This window comes from Anser cygnoides, chromosome 6, assembly GCF_040182565.1.
Source record: "Anser cygnoides isolate HZ-2024a breed goose chromosome 6, Taihu_goose_T2T_genome, whole genome shotgun sequence".
Classification (NCBI taxonomy): Eukaryota; Metazoa; Chordata; class Aves; order Anseriformes; family Anatidae; genus Anser; species Anser cygnoides.
The window spans coordinates 24,470,465-24,486,975 of NC_089878.1; the positions used below are offsets into that span (position 1 = coordinate 24,470,465).

The window sequence follows — 16,511 nt, forward strand, 5'->3', positions numbered from 1 at the left end:
CACATCCTTCAACTCCTCACTTGCGTTTTTTGTTTTTTTTTTTATAAAACCTAGAGCTGCCATTATAGATTTTGTTTTCATCTGTGGTCAGCTAAAGGAGAAATTAGATATTATGCAACCAGCTTTGCATTAACAAAAGAAAAGCAGCAGATGAAATGACATATCGAGGTTATCAAATTTTGCTTGCATGACCACTCCTCAACAAGCAATATCACCATTCAGAAGCAGCATCACAATCTGATCCAAAGGAAAATTACCAGAAAGAAATTACAAACAATTTACAGGCAGCAAGGCATTTTAATATCTGTGTGGTACTGAAACAGCTATTTTGTGCAGCCTTATAAATCTGAGTCTCTACAATTGAAAACATTGCTTGCCTAAGTATTTTGGTGTTTATTTTCAAGAAATTGCATGATCACTGCATTGTTTCCATTACTCCCTGCTAGCAGCCAGAAAACAGCATGCCTTGAAAATGTGCCAGTATTATGACAGCAAAAATGTGTTTTGATATCAAACAAAGCAATCATGCATGGTTTTTTTTCTGATACTAGAGACCTTTCAAGCTAACAAATGCACAGTATCCTCCTTCATAATTTTTAAACACTTAGGACTACACAGTAATAACCAGACTTCTTATTCAAATATGTATATGACGCAATTATAAAGCAAAATAGATTACTACTTAAAATTATTACTTATATTTATTTTTGCTATCATTCTAGCAACAAACTTATGCAAACAAAAAAATTCCCAACACAGAACTAGAAAGAAATATTGCAACCAAAAAACTGGAAAAGTTTTCATGTCATAACTCTTCTGAATTCTTGACCCACTGAAAAATTACTAGCACTGACACAGTGAGAAAGTCCTCTAGCAACAGTCAGTCCATAACATTAAACACACAGGAACATTACCTCAACACATACTAAAATATATTCCTAGTGGTTGAGTTTTACAGACAAATAAAACTTGGGGAAAAAGAAAGAAATCATCCTTAATTGAACTATATTGGCTCAAATAGCTTGCATGTTTTCAAATTAATTTTGATGTCCTTCTTTACTTTGAAATACAAGCAGAAGCTGAAACTAGGAGCAAATGGTTTTAAATTAATTCACCCAGATCATATTCTGTTAGTTTAACATTATTATTATACACTTGTAGTAATTGCTCTTTTGAGCAACTTGCAGTTAATCAAGTTTGGCTTACAGTCATTCACATTATGACACTGATAATAGCAAACTGGTCTCATCCATGAATACCACATATTTCCCTTTAGAGAGAGAAACTGTCTTCTACAAATTTTTAATTGTTTCACTTTATACAGCATGCTACTGCCACAACGTAAGGACTCTTCACCTACAGGGAAGGGAACTCACTTAGTCACACATTCCTAGAGGGTCTCCACTGACATGTGCTTAGGTATAGAAAATTCCTGGCTAACGTAGCCATCTTCAGTAACAGATGCTAGTTAGCAAAGCCCTGGGAGGCTTTAAGTGCACAAGGGAACCAAATCAGGCCAGACTTGACACTGCTTTTTATATTCTCCAAAAGAGTGAACCTAGAGGCCCAACAACCTGATGCTACCATTATAATGCTGATGATAGTGGCAGTCAGGGCGCTGCTTCAAACACTGTCAATGTTCTTGAAAGCTGACACTTCCAACGTTCTTCCAGAATAATTCATGAATTCACTTACTACCAAAAAAAATTACTAAATTATGAGCACTGGATATAAATACATATGCAAGGAGACAAAAAGCCCTTCAGAAAATAGACTGGAGTGATTCAGCAATAAAAGAAGAGGAAATTTGCTTTCCCTGATCAGTGTGGAATAGGAATATCTCCCAAGATAATATTTTCATTTCAAAAGGTAATTTAAAATAAATGACGATGCATCATTACTAAGTATTAATGTATTTATTCCTATGCAAACACTCAGTTCTTCAAGGTTATATTCAAATCAGTATCTGCTTACACCTACATAGGGGAGTACAACCACAGGAGTACAGTCCATGCACTGCTGAAAACCTCTTCTAAGACCCCACGTGCCACGCGGCCAGGATACAGAGGCCAGCAACGTGATATGAAAAAAGCAAATGACCAAATAAAAAAATTGGAAGTTGCCAACTCACCTCTCATAAATACTATGTAGGCTCTCTCTATGCTCATCTATTACATGATGATCTTCCTTCAAAGAGTGAAAACACAAAGCTAGGAGCTACAATCACCGATATCAGAAACATAATTTAGAGTTTCTATTCACAAGGAGTACAAGATCTCTCTGCAGTTCGAGATGTGAAGAACTCATGAGGCAATAAGGGACAATATAGAAGAATATTTCCCCGAGTTAGGTTAAAATCTCAGTACAAATTATAAATGCACTTAGAAGCATAGAGAATTTCTTTGTGCATATTATCGCAGCTGCAGAAGCTTTTCCCATAAGATATTCTATATCTTAATTCACGGCAATATAATTACCATTTTGCGAAAGCGAAAATTTTAACATTTCATTAGCAATGGGTATAGACAGGTGTAAATACAATAACGTTTTACAGTTATTTGAGAAATGTTAAAGCAAAAAGCTGATAATCCATTCCCTTTAGAGAATCAACAGGTATCACTTTATAGCATACAGAAGCATTACTCACGATATACAGTTTGATTTTGTTTCATTTTTCTTCAGAGGAAAAGAGCAAGAATTAAAAAAAAAGGCAAATTCAGAGTTCCTATGGATTATGCAAGGTGAAATAATGGTCACTTTGAATCTATCACAAATCAGCTTTATGTCAGAGACCTGACAAAAGCAGGCAGCAAGTAGACAGCAGAAGCTCCATCACTCAACTTTTGAAATTAAATTTAAGTCAGATTTACTAGTACTAACGATCATGACAGAGGACATTTGAGATCAATTAAAAGTATCGCAGATTGTAAAAGTAAGGCGAAATGATGTAGTGCCGTACCAAACAAGCTGGAAGAAAAATACTAACACATATTCCTCAGCAACATTTTGAAGAAATAACTTTACTATGTGTATATATTAGTGGCTACAGCATAAGCAATATGAATGATGCCAAAACTCACAGTTTGGGTTTGTTCAAAAAATCTCTGGTGACAGTATTAGGAAGCACTGCTAGTATAAGAGAAATGGAACATCAACGGGAAGATTTGGATTACTTTTAGGACCACAAGAATAAAACTGAGGTAAAATTTAATAATGCAAAATGCAATGATGTGAACTTAAGCTCACTGAGTTTCTGCTAGAAATTGAGAGCTCAGGAGCTGAAAACCACAGTGGGAGAACTGTGGGGGCAAAAGCTGATCACAGAGTAATTATGAGCTACCAATGTGATATCCCTATGGAAAAGGAAATGAAATCTTAAAATTACCAGAGAAGATATTTCTCATATACAGATATCAATATTAATGCAATAATATGAAGCTTATTAAAAGCATATTGTTCATGATTCTGATCATCTATGCTTAAAAAAATTAATTCAAACTACAAGAGATAAAGACTTCTACAAAGGTCAAGGAAATTTGAAGAAGAAACTGAAAGGGTTTGTCTTGCTTAGCTTAACAAAGACTAACAGGGAGGTCTATGTAACTGTGACGATGCCAGTGACAAGGAAAAGCATAAGTATTCAGTAAAAGAACTACTGTGAAACAAGCACAAATACAGAAAATTTGTAATGCTGTTAGTTTGGGTTTTGTTTTTTCTACCTATCAGAAATTGAAGGTCTGCAAGAGCAAGAAATCAAACTTTAAAGACCAAGACTATGCCTTTCTTTCTTATATATTTGCAGGAAAGGATCATGAAAATGCAGGGGTGAAGAAAAAAAGCTGAAATTTAATGAACAGCAGGATTAGTAATAACAGCAGTACTGAGAAAATTCAAGGAGACTAAACTTACTGGAAATAGATTTAGAACCCTGAACCAAATTAAAATAAATAAATCAAAATTTAAAAATTAAATAAACACAAATGACTCAACAACAGCTGGCTTCTGTACTGAAGACACCAAGGTTTCTTCTTGATACATTGAATGGTATTAGCAATATAAATAATTTCTCTTAACCAAAATAATTCATCAGGTCTTAAGTTTCAGCTGATCGCTTACATCAACACAGATTCAAAAATATCTTTGTACTTGAGTGGAATAAGCTCAAAAGTAATTAACGATAGCCTATTCCTCTTTAATCCTAATGAAAGGACTGCTTCTATTACCTTCCTTTAGTCTACATATTTCTCTCTTACTTAATTCTCCCATTAAATTACTGGGGATGGGTGGTATTGTAAAATGTAAATACCCTTCTCTAGGCAAAAAAGAAATCCTTTTAGAAAATGTAAGTTTAACTCAGTTTAACTTTATAAGTATTAACTCAGTGAAATCTTGTGATAATTTATGGATATGCTTGCTCTGTTCTCTTAAATGAAATACTGTTCAAAGACTCTCCTTTTGTGATTATTTCAACAGGCATTACATAAATCTAATCAGCTCATCTGCGGATAACCATGACTGTGCTTAAGGGAAACTTGAAGCATTTATAAAACAAAATAGAAAATGAGGCAGACCTGAACCACCGCTGCATAGTCAAAATTTACAAAGGAACTGCTTGGTTCCAACTTTTCCTAACGGTTAATGTAGCAGTATCAAAATCTGACTCTCCAAATATTCCATAATCAATGTTTCTGAATCCTGGCACTAAAACTGAAGCATGTATCTTAAACCACTCTCTGATGATCCAGATCACTGCATTACATGCTGCTGACAAATTAGAATAAATGCATAACAGACAGTGGAAAAAAAAAAAAAGGTTAAAAGATTTCTAACCAGTATTTTACCTTCAAAAACATCTTGAAAATGCCTGGCAACCCATTTCCCGAAAGATAACGCAGGAGACCTCCTGTGTCTCAGACTGTTGAGGAACCCAGGGTCTAAAGATGTAGACATATACTAGTAATGCTATACTCGCAGTGTACATAAAAGAGATAGGTGCTTACATTTGTACTTGGAGAAACACAAAAAATAAACACCAACAAAATCTCCCCATTGTTTGCAATTGTATGTTTACTTTCCTAGCAATATTATAATTTTCTAGACTGTATGATTTAAATATTTGTAAAATCAGATTGAAATGATAAATTTTAAACTTGTATCTACAAGGTTATATTTTAAATGACCATGATTTTCTTTTCAGACTTTGAAGAAAGCAAAGGTTTTCACCTTTTTAAGCATCTCAACAGTATTTTAACTTATGCCATAGCCTGTGAAAAACTTTCTCCTTTGATTAAGTGACTAGGACAAGGCTGACTAAGGACTTAACCTCCAACCACTGGGGAAGCTAGAATTGACCATAAGAAAACATTCTCCTATCCTCAAAAAGCAGATGGTGGAGTTTAGCCTCCATGTTGTACAGGGAAACAGAAATTTATTTTCCTCACAAATGAAAACATAACAATTCAATCAATAATGCTGGAATCTGATTAACAAAGCAAGTGCTACCAGCCCTTCCACAAAAGGAACAGGACAGATGATGATGCTCTGCATATCTCCCAAATATTAAGCAATACCGAAGGTGCAGCCTAGTTATATTGCACAACTCGTACCTTTCTTTCAATTTCAACCCTTTTCATCTCTCCCTTGTCCCTGAAGACGAAGAAAAACTTCTTCCTCTTAAGAAAAAAATGTCAGTTCACTAATTCTAGCTTCTTAAGCGCCTCAGAAGAGATCTGACTTTTCTAAATATTTTGCATTAAAAAGTTCTCTTTCAAGGAAAAGAAATGTTAAATTTTGACATATAATTACCATTATCCTCTCTGCTGGCAGAAAATGATGGCAAAATGCCAACTTGCTTGTCTGCTGTAGATAAGACATTTCCAAGCTTCCATCCTTCCCTTTAAAGAAAACAGAAGGGGAAGACCAGCCAGGAGAAAGCCTACCCTGTCAGCTGATCCTGTAAGAAATAAAATTAATATTCTCTTAGCAGAAATCATTTTCTTCTGAGCCTGAGGTAAATGATATGCCTTACCATATGTTATGATGGTCCTTTCAAGAATGACAAATTTGATGAATTTTTCCTGGATGGTCTTTCTCTCGATTCAATCTCTTCTCATCACCTCCAGCTTCTGCTGCAGGCAAACTCTCAAGGGGCATAAATCAGCATAGCATCACCAAATTATATAACTTCTACCCAATGGGGATTTAGCCCCTTCCACTACAGACTCAGCACACACACAAAAAAAAGTGCATTCTTCAATAATCTCTTTGATCTGTATAGAATTACCATGACATATTGCTGAGCCTCGACACCGATACACTCATGAGCAGAAAACCCAGCCATTTTTCTTAAAGGAAGACCTCTAAAAAGACTATATCCAATCACAACATACACAGAACCAGCTCTAACGCAGTAAAAGTGGTTCAATTCAACAAGTGAAAAAAGCCAAAAAAGACAGATTTGTACAAGCTTCTTCAGAGTATATAAAAATACTGGCATATTGTTACTTTGACTACAGACTCAGCTGTGCACTTCTCCTTAGTTTACCTATACATCTAAGCATTAGGAATGTCTGAATATAATTTGTCATAACAAAATGGTGCACACAGAGAGCAAACGGGCTAAGATTAACTGCACCAGCTCTGTCCTGCCATCCGTCTCTGGGAGGAGACAGAGAAAAGCTATTCAAGCAGCACATGCCTAACTAAAAGCTAAACTTCTTATTTATGACTGCGAGAGCAGGCATCCACAGCCTAGACAGGCACTGGGTTAGAGACAGTCCCCCTTTTGTTGATGTAGGAAGAAGACAGGGGAGAAAGAAGTCCCCCAAACTCAGAGTAGGCCCCAAAGGGTGCTGACATTAGGACACTGGATTGAATTACAAAATTAGAGAAACAAACTAAATAGGCTACAGAAACTAGACAAATTTATAGATACTTATGGATAAAAGGGAAGAAAATCATCATTTCCTACAACAATTCAAAATGTTTTAAAACCGTAATTGCCCACACATTGTTTTAATATTTAAAACACAATTTACACCCAGTAATGCAAGGACAAGAATAAAAACATTAAGATACCAAGAAAGAAAAATAGCTAATGGTTGCTTCAAAGATAGAAAACTAGGACAAAATGCCTGTTGGAAGATACAGAGTCTCCCATAGGAGCTTCAAAAGTCAGACACTGCCTGCTTTTAAAGTTAAACTGCCTTTCAGCTAACTAATTCAGTACATGACACTTGTTAAAGAAACAAAGCAGAAAGGCCAGAGAAAGGTATAAGAAAAGCGAAATGCAGAAAACGTAATACTTAGAGACACATTCAAGTCATGGGGACTTCCTTGTTTTCGAAGGGGGGTTGGCCATTTCATATATGCTTGTGTTACAATGCTAAGCAACAACAAGAAAAAAAATTAGTTGATTCTTGTGAATAGCATTCAAAAGAAATGAATACACAGTTATATTAAACACTGTTTCCTGCTTTAAGAAAAGAGAATACTGCAAACACCAGAGTGAAATTATAATACCTGGAGTGCAATAGCAGATCTTGAACAGCACCTGTTGTGAAGACTCTTTACCCTTAAATAAAAATATTAACTATGGTACTGTGTAACTGTTAAAACTTTGTTTAGCCAAAGGTGCAAGGACTTTTTTCCATGATCCTCCATAGTCATTCTTTCCTGGGTACATACATGCTATATACACACACAAGGAATGTACACCATTACTGATCCTAAAATATTCCATGACTTTGGGCTGCCGAACAGATTTCTTGTGCATTACACAGAAAACATAGCTATTGGTTGACAGTGTAAAACCTAAACGATCAGACCTATAATTGCTAAAATTTATCCATGATAATGAACCTCCTGCTTTGTCCTGAAAGAAAAATTCAGCAGCAATCAACTTTGCCTTTCCTTTTTCCTCTGCCTCAGAGAGGCAGAAAGAAAGAGTTGTGTGAACAGCTTCCTAGAGAATAATGATGGCTGATAGGAGGTTCCTGAATTAGACAATAACTTTCCTACTTTCATCTCCCTCCAGTGATCATCAGTGGGACTGTCATGTGTCCTCCACCTTCCCGCTTTCTTAAAGACTTACTGTTTTCTAAGTCAGTGAGAAAAAAGCTCAGACAAGTTCTGAAGGAAATCCAAGGCTGCGTGGTATGAGATGACAGTCTGCTTCTGCAAGTGAGTATTTATTATACTACCTGATAATCTCCCCTACTCAAAACCCTTTTTAAACCTGTCAGTTATTTTACAGCTGTGAGCCAGGTTCCATAAAAAATTCAGAGAAAAGGGTAACTATGAAGCAAGGGCATTCTCACGACAAGACAGTTGTCCAGCACCCTCATCATACAGCAGAGGGCACATGGCTTTAATCTGTGCTATATCCAATGTTTCAAAAGACATCACCTTAGGTACTTAGATTAAAACCTGATCACTGAGTTCTCAGACCAGCCTCCAGAACTAAATGAAGGCCTGTAGCAATATCAAATTTATATTGATAGAAAGATGTGACAGCAATCCATCAGATAAATAATAGTAAAAATAAATAAAAGTGGTAGGATTTCCACTTTTCCTTCCATTATCCAATTTTCCTTTTAATATGCACATCACTGAGGTATAAATGCTCTCATTATTGTAAAAAATGTTTCAAATTTTCATGCAAAAAATGTCATGCTATTTCCTCTGTCTTTACTAAAACAAATATTGACATTTAATACCGTGAAATTCACAGAGTTAGATGATTAGAAGCTGACTGTGAACTGTATTCCCTGCAGAACAGTCTGGCACGAGAAGTGGTGATAGCTTTACTATCTGGGACATTCAAAACTCAGCTGAATAAAATGCTCTTAATCTCCTGCACAAAGCCATCTTTTGTTATCAATGCACTAAAAATTGTAGTCAATATCACACTTCATAACTTGTTCAGCCATATCACCCCTCAAATAGCAGGTAATTAAAATACCTTACTCAAATATGTAACTACATCACTATCACACTGTCAAACCAGATACGTCTCTAAATTATTCTGGTTCTTGGATAGGCTTAAGGAAAGAAGTGTTTAAATGCAGCTTAGGATAAAAAATCTTCTAGGAAACTTGCCTACTGTTTGCAATTTTGTAGTTAATAAAATCTTGAGGAGACACTAGTGATAGAAGCATTAAACGTTAAAATTATCGAGCTTGTTTTTCCAAGCTTCCAAATTAAATTCCAACAGATGACCTCTACATTTTGACTAAGTTCTACTCTTATTACATAAAAAAAAAAGTAATGAAATGTTAATATATTCATTATTTGAAGAGTTTTCAGATAAATTGCTAAAAGTTAAGGTTTTCAGAAGTGGGCAGAATATATGAAAAAAAAATGAAGTTTTGAGTTAGCTTTAAATAAGTGGTACTCTAAATTCATTAAGTACATGTAAGAAACAGTATTTTTCTTAGTTCCTCCCAAATCTATTCTTCAAGAAGTTCTTGACAACTTTCCAAGATAATATATGACACAAGAGATGCTATCCCAGATATAATCCAAGAACACCTGCATAACTTCATCTGATTACCCGCAAATCCCTGTACAGTATGAGTACATAATGATTCTTTGAATCATCAACCTAGGTTTTGTTTCTGAGGATAAGTTGTACATTTTAACACGCTCAGTGTTGTGCGCAAACTCATAGGGGAACAGTATGTAAAAGAATCATGAAAAGAATCATTCAAATATGGTACCTGACACATACTACTAGTAAAATTTTTGAACATTCCAACTATGGTACTTTCATATTCTCTGGCTGGCCAGGAAAAATGTCAGTTTCAATTGCAGCCTCCTCCCTACCCTACAAAGAAAATAAACTTATATCAAGAACAAATATATGGCAGCCAGCACACACTTGGTAGCAAGGTGATAAGGGAACTCTTATCTATTATTTCATAAATTCTTCCTCATTATTACAGTTTTTACTCATGTAATTCACAAAAATGCTAATTTATCATACAGCATTTTAAATATCACAGCTATAGGATGAATATATATGATCATATATAGATATGAATATATAGGATCAATAATTCAAATAATTAGCAACAACAGTTCACTCAATGTTAGCAAGAAAAATAGAATAAATGCAATAAAAATAATTCATGCTAATGTAAAAGACAGTGCTTTACAATGAGCCAAAGGAAACAGTTCAGACCGTATCAGAAAAAGAAAAATCTCATTTTTTTGTGTTTTTTTTTTTTTTAAAATTACTTTCTTAACTTCACTTAGCCTCCAGCAGTCATTAGACCACCGATTTTATATATAGTCTGTTCTAACTCATCACAAGCCACTTGGCAAACAAGAAAGAAAGGTGGCTAGTGAAACAAAAATATGGCCTGAATTTAAGGCAGTATAAATCTGAGGCTTGTTGCCTCTTTCTCACCTTGAAAACAAAAAAACATTTTTCACCATCAGGAGAAAAAGAGTTAGTCTGACCCAAAGAAATGAGTTCTCTATTCAAACAGACGCTCCATATACTTACCTGATTACCTCTCCCAAGGATACAGTGCCTAAGACTACACTGTAAGTAAAAATCTAAACCTCTCATTTCTAGCACCATCATAACCTATTTCAAGTAAAATGCTTTGCTCTTCCTTGCTCATGCTGTCATGCACTTCTACCAACTTGACATTCCTAAGTCTAAGCCTATTTTCCAGGTCATCCGTATGACTTTTTTGCAAAGCCTTACAGCCACTGGTCTTTATACCTAGATGGCACTGTGCCCACATGGAAACTTATACAGCCTGTCATTTTTGTTATTGATGAGGTAAATAAAGCCTTCTGATCTTCTAAAAAGAAGTTCTAGACAATTTGGAGCTTTTTAGAGACATGCTCATGTTAACCATACAAAACATTTTTGAGCACCAAGCACGCTACCCAGATGGAATACAAGACAATGTCAAAGGCTGACCACCAACCTCTCAGATGTTCAGCAAGCCAAAAATTCTTAAACGCAATCAAGCATAATGGGCCATTCTGGTCATGCAAACCAGAAATTACACTGGCCAGACAAGAGAAGGGTCTAATTCTTCTCAGCAAAATCTTTTTTTTTTTTCCTTGTTTTGCCATTTGTCTTGTACATAATTTCATTTATAACACGATGCCTATAAAAGTCCAAGCAGCTATCAAAAGCCGTATTAAAACAGCAGGTTCTTTTTAAAAATCATTTTTCAAGCAGCTTGAAAAAAACAGTATGCAGTAGTTATCTTTCTGATTTTAATAGCACAAGTGCAGGTTTTTGGTGCTTGTTTAAGAAATACATGTACTGCATTTTATATGAATTCTTATTAAGCAATTTTGATTTGAATCAGTGCTACCACAGAAGCAATGAAGGCAGGCAAGGGGCACAAAAAGCAAGAGACAGAGCCTCAGGACTTCTCTTGCTCCTTCCCAGTGTGGAACCCTAGAGGAGCTCAGTGACACCTGGCATCAGCAGGGTCCTGATTTCTGTTTGGTTCATCCCTTATTTTGTCCCCATCCAAAGACTTCCCAGGGCAGCTCCCCCTGCTCCTTTACCAGAAGGTTTCTGCGTTACCCCCCATATTGAGCACCACCTCTCTATGCAGTCTGTCAGCTATTCCATATACTAAATTAATAAATATAAACTGTACTAATTATTCATACAGTCCAGTCTGACACATTAGATTGAATGTCACGATTATCCTAAAGGTAGAAAGTGTTGAGTTTTACATAACATGTTCATTAAATGTAGTGAACTAATTAAAGTATGTTAATTAGGTAACAGACAAAAAGAACTTACTATTTGGTAGAGACTGGTCACTGCTAATACCTTGCATTGTGTTAATACCTTGGCCGTATTTTTATGCTTAATGAGCAGAAGGGAAAAGCTGATTATTCAGAAAGCAGAAAAAAATCATGTGTGTTACGTGTTGGAAAAATAGCCTCAGGTGACAGAGGAAACACATACCAAAGGAACTGGCACTCTAACAAAGAAAGTATCGTTTCAAAACCCATAAACACTGTGCTGTCACTGAGAATTTTACATTTTCAGATTCTAGAAAGCAATACTTTATTGTTAATGATGCCAATAAAGTTACAAAAAATATGATTTTACTTGCACAAGTTACCTGTTCTCCCTGTACTATGAAAATACTTTTTTCCTTTTTTTTTTTTGATTTACTTTATGAAAAATGAGATTAAGGTTTTCATATCATATACTCTGGTTAGCAAAACAATTGAGAAGCAAGAAATTATTATTATACTGCTAAAGATATGGAGTAAACATTGACAGGAAATATACATACGTCTGGCACTGGGAATAAAGCCCACAGAATGCTCTATATGCAATTAAAACTTACTGTGGGCTTACATTAAAGCAATGTTTTTTTCCTTCCATATTTTATCCCCCTGCATGATTTGAAAGGAAATGACCAAACTTAGAAAGCATTTTGATGTACTGTTATTAGGAAAAAAAAATAAAAATCCTGTTAGTCCTCCCAATAACATTAAGGTCCGTACTGCATCAGGAGACAACTGGAACAATTAGAGTAACAAAGGAGTGAGATGCTGGCTTTCAGAAACTACTCAGGACAAAAGTAAACTACTTAATTTCTTTGTGAAGCTCAGCAACATACATTTTGGATCCAGACAAATCAACAGCCACCTAGGCCTACAGGCCTTTTTTGTTTTATATTAAATTTCCATTTGTGGCTAAAATTCTGCTGCTACATATCTTGCATTCAACAGGGCAAAGAAATTCAGTATCTGACCAGATCCTAAACCTGGCCAAGGCCTGGACTCAGGCGTTGCTCTTGCCTCCCAGCTGCCCACTCACCTTTCCGCAGTTCTCTGTAAAACAGTCTGCACATCCAGCACCACCTAAAATACAGAGAGGGCCACTGCTTCATTTTCTAGCAACACTGTAACACCTTCCACCCTGTCTGGTACACTTCAATATGGGACTGCTTCTCTCCCCAACCCCTTCCCCTCCCCCTTAGCCCAACCACACACAGCTGAAAACAATGCGGTCACATCTGCAGATTTTGCTCTACCACCGCTTTCCACAAAATGGCGGCACCCCTCAGGAAGGGCCTGAAGAGAACTACTGGAATGGACTCAACCTCACAACAGACCACAAGATTATTATCCCTAATGCTCACTGCTTAAGTGTAAGCTTATTAGCACCAATTTCTGAGCACTCAGTTGCAAGGTCTTTCACCTCTCCCTAGTTATGACCTTTCTGAGAAAATTTAGTCTCAAGTAAACTTCCTTCAAGAACACAGCACACCACTGCCCAGGACTAACACCTAATTAGAGAGGACAGCACACTACGTACAAAGGGCAGACCATATTAACATGAGTTACACACAAATTCACAACATTCACCACTGTTGTATAAAGTTTCTTATACTAAGAATTAACAGAGGTGTCTAAAGAAGTAGTTAATTTTGTTTACGGTTTGTCCTTCAGAAGAATTCATAGATTTGGAACTGCAGAGCTTTTTGCCAGGAGAACCTTGCAACATTTCCTATAACATGTTTCTGTAACATATAAACAGCATCAAATGCAATTAACTGCTCTGTCAAGAATTCATGTATCTCTACTGGATGAGTATTCCCCTCAGCACATGAATCCTTTCTGATTCTTTCTCCATGCAGTTCAGTTTACTCCTGAATATAGTTACCTGCAAAGGATTTATTACAAATGAGTCTAATTATGCCTATAATTATTTTCAAAGAAGGATGCTGATCTAAATGAAACCCTGTGAGTACAAAAAAAGCAGAACTTGATCCAATTCTATGTGATGTATTTCCCTGCTGTATTTGCACTGAAATATAACTAAAATGCAATGGGTGACTGTTTTACAAGATTAAGGATATACAATTATTGATGAAGTTAGTGGAGGGAGAAACAGGGCAATGACAGTATGTGTATATTATTTAAACAAAATTTGAAATAACCACTTGGCAAAAGATTAAAATACACAAACCCAAAAGGTTTCATCTGTTAATGATTACAAATTAATAATTACAAACACAAGGAAGTCCCTTTCTTTATAAATTATTGTTTCTTCCTGAAAACAGGAGGAAGCCTGCCAGTATGCAGGATACTTTAAAAAATATTTTAGATTTGTAAACAAAGTTTACAAATGAAAACATTTGTATCAATTAGTTAACCATTTAACAAACAAAATATCATAGACGTCTGAAAACAAAAATTTCTTGAACCACAAGGAAGAGATGGGGGGCCTACTAAACTGTGCAAAATAACTGCAAGAGATTTTTTTTTTAATGACTTTAGCAACAGAACCCAGGAGTTCCCAATAAGGAGTCTCTCGCCATCATTATAGCATAATTTCTGGAATAAGCCAAGTAGATGAATAAACGATGATGGCTCTGTTTTTGTGAGACAACAATGTAACCTCATCCTTGCAAGGACCTCAGGTACTAAGATGACAAGCATTACAATACTCTTTAAGTTAAAAACATGGCAAATAATCTTTTAGCAAAAGGACAGATCATTCACAGATTTCTGATCATGTTTTACCAACGACTGTGTTTTGACAACTAACTGCTTTTAAGTTTCCTAAAAGAATTTTATAATTTTGTATAATTTAGCCTGTAGGCCAGAACTCAAATTTCTTTAAATTTACTTTTTGAATTTGGCTCAAAGAGCTTGAGCAGGTAAAGAAGGTGTGTTCAAATTCACTGCAACCATCTTAATTTCATGAAACTGTTAAGCATTCAACAAATATGTTCATTTAAAAGAGGAAAAGATGGCAAACATAAAGCTTAAATGGTTTAAGGATAGATGATGATAAAGTACAGTTTGTATTTGTTTGAGGGTTGAGAAGAATTATTTAGAGAATTATTTAGAATGGTTTAAGCAAACATAATTCAAAACAACATCAATAATTTTCCACTGTAAAATTCAGATTAAACTTCAGCAAGAACTTTCAAACAATTAGATTATGTAAGACTGTGAAACTCAACATAGTAAATGAAACTGAAAACCCAACTTTCCAGACACATAGAAGTGCTAGACAAAACACAAAGTAACAGCTGACTGTTTCCTCGTCAATTACTAGAAACAATAAAGAAATCATCTGCGTTGTCAGGAAATAAATATCCTCACTAATCTTACTCATTTGCCTGATAATGGCTCACAAATAAATTAGCTTTTAATTTAAAAGGATAAGAATACATCTGACCTAAAGAAATCAGATAAAGAGACTCAATTAAATAATAATCAAGCATACATTTTCTGTTCATTCGTCAGCAGGATATAACCACATAAGGAGAGAAAAAAAACTTCCTTGATGTGTGACATAGTTTAAAAAGTCAATCTTGTTTTCTTATCAGCAAGGTTAGAAAATGGAAATCAAAAAAGGTACTGCAAGGATTTACATAAGGCACTAATAATTCAGCAAGAAAATTAAAGTGAGTAGTATTTTTGAATGGTCGTAAATAAATTGCAAAAATAAGGGGATAAAGTTAAATATACAGAACATTCTCAAATGTCATTAAAAATTAATAAGCATGAAAATCACTTAAAAATCTCCATCTTCATAGTTCATCCTCTAAATTTTATAACGGAGTGCTGGGGAATATGCCAGAATATCTGCTACTAATGTATCAGAACAATTACTGTTGTGATTCTTCCAACAAAAAATTACAACTGTGATATTTATAACACTGAGCCTAAATATAAGTAAGCCTCCAAGCAAAAATACATTATTCAGATGATAAATGTCTTTCACTACATTTTTGTCATTTTGTTCTAATAACAGTTGCCCTATTTTCAGAAATTGTATATCGTTCAGCCTTAACAAGTCTTTTCCAGAGGGAGAAAGACTATTAAATTTATTTTCCAATCATAACTAGTTAGAGAAAACTCTGTCTCCTTAAATGAACATAATCCTTTGGCATGTAGAATCTTTTTTCTTTTAAAGCTTTGGTATTTATACTATGAAAATGACCATATTTTTCCCAATGCAAAGAATAACGAAGCCAACGTTTCATGCGTATTTTGAAACTCTAATCAATTAACTGGTGTCAAATTATGAACAGAAAAAAAATCACAATCACCTAAAAAAATCCAATTATGAGCAAGATAGGCATTTAAAAAATAGATACTAATAAATTGGAAACGTTTCCAATTCAAAATTTCTATTCCGTCATTCCATTTCAAAATTTGACTAAAGTCAACTTATTAAACCTAATACTAAGCCTACTTATCCACCTACATAGGTTACAGTACATGCAACCAATGATGCAGGGGTGCTATCCTCCTTTTTTGCTACCTATCTCTTATAATCCTCATTTAGTCCATCCTGAACATCCCAGGCCCATGACCAATTTCTTCAACATATTTGCAATCAATGTCCAACTCTTAACTAGAGATCCTGATTCTAAAGAAATAGAGCATATTTACATGAAATACTGAATGGCACTCTATGAACAGTGTAAAGGCTTCACCATGCTCTCCTAATGCAGGTCACTAAGTATTTGAGACAGGGGTGG

The 16,511-nt window shown here is 35.1% G+C and overlaps 1 protein-coding gene across 3 annotated transcripts in view; it reads right to left on the minus strand.

Annotated features, from left to right (window-relative positions):
- Positions 1-16,511, minus strand: part of SLC4A10 (solute carrier family 4 member 10) — a 155,908-nt gene that overhangs the window by 120,154 nt on the left and 19,243 nt on the right. The window contains exon 1 of one of the 3 annotated variants that reach the window (XM_066999813.1): positions 12,824-12,844. The exons of the other annotated variants lie outside the window; for them this stretch is intronic. The gene's annotated coding sequence lies outside the window, so the exon portion shown is untranslated. Of the gene's footprint in view, positions 1-12,823; positions 12,845-16,511 lie in introns of those variants that run through there. 3 annotated transcript variants of the gene reach the window in all.